Source organism: Myotis brandtii, unplaced genomic scaffold, assembly GCF_000412655.1.
Source record: "Myotis brandtii unplaced genomic scaffold, ASM41265v1 scaffold94, whole genome shotgun sequence".
In the NCBI taxonomy this organism is placed as follows: domain Eukaryota; kingdom Metazoa; phylum Chordata; class Mammalia; order Chiroptera; family Vespertilionidae; genus Myotis; species Myotis brandtii.
The window spans coordinates 363,370-367,757 of NW_005371876.1; the positions used below are offsets into that span (position 1 = coordinate 363,370).

The window sequence follows — 4,388 nt, forward strand, 5'->3', positions numbered from 1 at the left end:
CCCCCACAGTAATTGTTTCCAGGCTGGGCTGGGCTGTGGGCCTCATTTTGCACCATTGGGTCTTGGCAGCATTGGCTGAGATTTGGTGGGCTATCACTCTGGGGTGGTGGCAGGGCCTGTGTCCCATTAGGGGGAAGCTGAACGTTGCTTTGTGGGCACCAGGTCTGCAGTGCCATTTCTCTGTAAATGGCCAGTGCACATCACGGCAGCTCCTGCATTGAGTACCTGCCCCCTGCTAGTCAGTGCACGTTGGATGTTCGGAAGGACACTTAGCATATTAGCCATATATATATATATGGCTAATATGCTAAGTGTCCTTCCGAACATCCAACATGCACTGACCAGCAGGGGGCAGGTACTCAATGCAGGAGCTGCCGTGATGTGCACTGGCCATTTACAGAGAAATGGCACTGCAGACCTGGTGCCCACAAAGCAACGTTCAGCTTCCCCCTAATGGGACACAGGCCCTGCCACCACCCCAGAGTGATAGCCCACCAAATCTCAGCCAATGCTGCCAAGACCCAATGGTGCAAAATGAGGCCCACAGTCCAGCCCAGCCTGGAAACAATTACTGTGGGGGCTGGGTAATGATGTCATGTAGCAACACCTGACTTCCTCTCCCTAGTGACTAGCCTCTTTGGAATTTCTTCAGCCAAGGAACACAACTTGCTTTATAGCCAGGTGCAAACATTTTACACTTTAACCAAATGTCTGTGAGGCATTTTCCCATGCCTCATCTTATTTGATCCCCACAGAAGTCCTGGAGTAGGTAAATAGGAGACTTGGTAGAATCCTATTTTCTTTTCATTAGCTGGAAAACAGAAATTTAGAAAGTTTAGAAACTTGACCCCTGAAAAGAAGTAAGAAATGGTGGACCTTGAAAATGACTTCAGGTTTTCTCACTGTGCAGAATATAGTCAAACACTGCTACAGCTAAATATTTTACCCTTTGTTCTCCCTGCGTGATCTACAATAATAATCTGCTTCATGTTGAGTTGGGGCGCTTCACTGGGCTGGAAAAAGTTTAGCTAAATAAGAAAGCAGGTCTAATTAAGCAAGTTTATCTATATATTATATATAAAGCTCTTGCTGGCGTCAATTGCATGTGTGTGTTTCAATCTGTCATTGTTGATAGTGAATTTGTTTGACACTTCTATTATTAGAGAAAGGGTGAATAGCGATATTAAAATATTCTAATTAATTTATTTTCAATGTGCATGAATTCATGCACTGGGCCTCTAGTTATATTATAAATATCCAAATGGCCCTTCACAGGAAAAAGGTTCCCCACCCTGGTCTTAAATAATAAGACTTGAAAGTAAAAATTACACCTTAATCTATGGGCTACAGAATGCATGTTGTGTTCACAGGCTTGAAAACAATATTAATATTGTACATCTCCATCAGAGCTCTTGGGTGACCAGGTGCAGTATTAGTGAGCAATAATATTTTGAAAGAAATATTTTTTTGTGAGCAGTAGGTCTCAACAGTGGGCTTAATATATTCAGTAAACCATGTTGTAAACACACGTGGTCTCATTCAGACTTTTACAGAGCGAACCATTTATAGAGCAGAGGCAGAATAGATTTAGCAGCATTCTTAAAGTCCCTAGGATTTTTTGTAAATGCACATTGGCTTCTACTTAAAGTCATCAGCTGGATTTGCCCCTAACAAGAGAGTTGGCCTGTTGGCATAGGCAGCTAGAAGTTAAAGAAAAGGGAGCTACACTGGCTGACCCTGATTGAGGCTGTAAGTTACAGCTTCAGACACCACAGGGCATGGCAGCATCCCTACCAGGGTGACTGGCATCTCTCCGCCACTGCCCCTCCATGTGTAGATCAATTTCTCAGTCTCCCTAGGGAAGCACCTGGGTCCTTCTGGCAGATTACCAGGGGGAGGAGGAACCAGTGAATGTGAAATCCCTCTGCTGGGTAGGGTCTAGTCTGGGAAAATAATAGGATTGGATAAGGGACACGAGACCCCCAAAGATCTAGGAAAGGCATTGGATGGGGGAATGCCAGCACAAGTCACCCTCAACCCCACCCCCCAAGAGCCAGGAAAGATTGTTAGTTTAAAAAAAAAAGCTTCTTTCTCTCAAACCTGGGTAATATAATCAAACCTTAACAAAGGCCCCTATTGGTAGCATGCATTTGTTAATGCACTTGCCCATTTGTTCGTTCACATGTTATCTTGGGCCCAAGCTTGGGCTGGGTCCAATGAGGGCCCAGGTGCCACAGTCCAGCACCCGGCTGAGTGTAGCCGGGAACAGAGACCAAGATGGACTAAGTTTTGGCATGGACTGAACTGAACTACTAAAGCTTCGGATGTCTTACTGATGCTAGGTGATGGCACAACATCTCTGGACTCTGGCCCTTCTTCTGGGCTTGGTGAGGACGAGGCTGGACTTTTTCCACTGTGGGACAGAACTGAGCCATCTGCTCTTGAATGAGACATTGGACATCTGGGGACACTCCTTTGTGTTTGCTCCAGCTCCAATAAATCTTACCACTACACCTCATCCACCCATGTGTGGATCCCCGAAATGCTTTTCTTGTGACTCCATGCAAGAACCCTATTTCTGCTGGCAACAAGCCTGTCATTTGAAGCTTTAAAGACAAGCATTGACTTGTCCTCTCTGGCTATGAAAGTCCTATATAGCATCTTCCAATATAAGGCTATTTCATTTACATTGAAGATCTGTTGTTTGGTGTAGCCACCTTCATTCATTATCTCAGCTAGATCTTCTGGGTGACTTGCTGAGGCTTCTAGATTAGCACCTGCTGCTTCTCCTTGTACATTTATGTTATGGAGGCAAACCTCATGAGCCAACCTCTGCTTAGCTTCAAACTGTTCTTCTGTAGCTTCCCCACCTCTCTCAGCCTTTATAGAGTTGAAGAGAGTTATGGGTTTGTTCTGGATTAGGCTTTTGTATAAGGGAATGTTGTGGCTGGGCTGATTTTCTATCCAGACCACTAAAACTTTCTTCATCTCAGCAATAAGGCCATTTTGCATTATTATCATCTATGTGTTCACTGGAGTAACACTTTTCATTTCTTTCAAGAACTTTTCATTTGCATTCACAACTGAACTGATTGTATAAGAGGCCTAACTTTTGCCCTAGCTTGGCTTTAGACATGCCTTCTTCACTAAGCTTATATAATTCTAGCTTTTGATTTAAAGTGAGAAACATACAACTCTTTCTTTTACTTGGACACTTACAGGTCATTATAGGATTACTAGAGGCCCAGTGCAAGAAATTCATGCACGGGTGGGAGTGTGTGTGTGTTCCACAGCCCAGCCTGTACCCTCTCCAATCTGGAACTCCTAGAGGGATGTCCGACGGCCCATTTAGGCCCAATCCGGGTGGGCCTAAACAGGCAGTTGGACATCCCTCTCATAATCCAGGACTGCCAGCTCCCAACTGCTTGCCAGCCTGCCTGCCTGATTGCCCCTAACCGCTTCTGCCTGCCAACCTGATCACCCCCTAACCACTCGCCCGCCAGCCTGATTGACACCTAACTGCTCCCCTGCCAGCCCGATTGCCCCTAACTGTCCTCCCCTGCCAGTCTGGTCACCCCCAACTTCCCTCCCCTGCAGGCCTGGGTTCCCCCCATTTGTCCTCCCCTGCAGGCCTGGTCCCTCCCAACTGCCCTCCCCTGCTGACCATCTTGTGTTCACATGGGGGCGGCCATCTTTGACCACATGGGGGGGCCATCTTTTGTGTTGGAGTGAAGGTCAATTTGCATATTATCTCTTTATTATATAGAATTAATTGGCCCAATTTCAACATTGTTTTGTCACAGCAAATGGAGAGGCTCAGAGGAGGGAGATAGATGTGGAAATGGCTGGTCAGTGGAGCAGTCATAAGACATGTAACATTTATCTACTAAGTTTGCCATCTTATGTGGGTGTGGTTCATGGAACCCCAAAACAATTATAATAGTGACATCAAAAATTATTTATCACAGGTCATCATAACAAATACAATAAAAATGAGGAAGTTTATAATATTGTGAAAATTGCCAACATGTGACATAGAAAAACAAAGTGAGTAAATGTTGGAAATGTGGAGTGATAGACTTGCTCTATGCAGGGTTGCCACAAACCTTCAGTTTGTAAAAAAATAAAACAGTATCTGTGAATCACAATAAAGCAAAGCAAAATAAAATGAAATGTGCCTGTGGTTGCCAGTCTTAATGGCTTGAAACCCTCGGCAAGGCATTGAGGGCTTAGGAAAGATTAGAACTTGTTTTCATGTTATTAGTAGAGTTCAAGTCAGACTATGTAGGGAGGATTGTTGTCTCATAAACAACTTGTAAATCTACTCATTCTTTTGTTGAATGCTCTTTTGCTATTTTCAATGTTATGGTTGAAATATAGAGAAATTT

At 44.4% G+C, this 4,388-nt stretch overlaps 1 pseudogene; it reads right to left on the reverse strand.

Annotated features, from left to right (window-relative positions):
• The window catches only part of LOC102245220, a 22,477-nt pseudogene extending 19,251 nt beyond the window's left edge, over positions 1-3,226 (reverse strand).
• Positions 3,227-4,388: the final 1,162 nt, after the last annotated feature.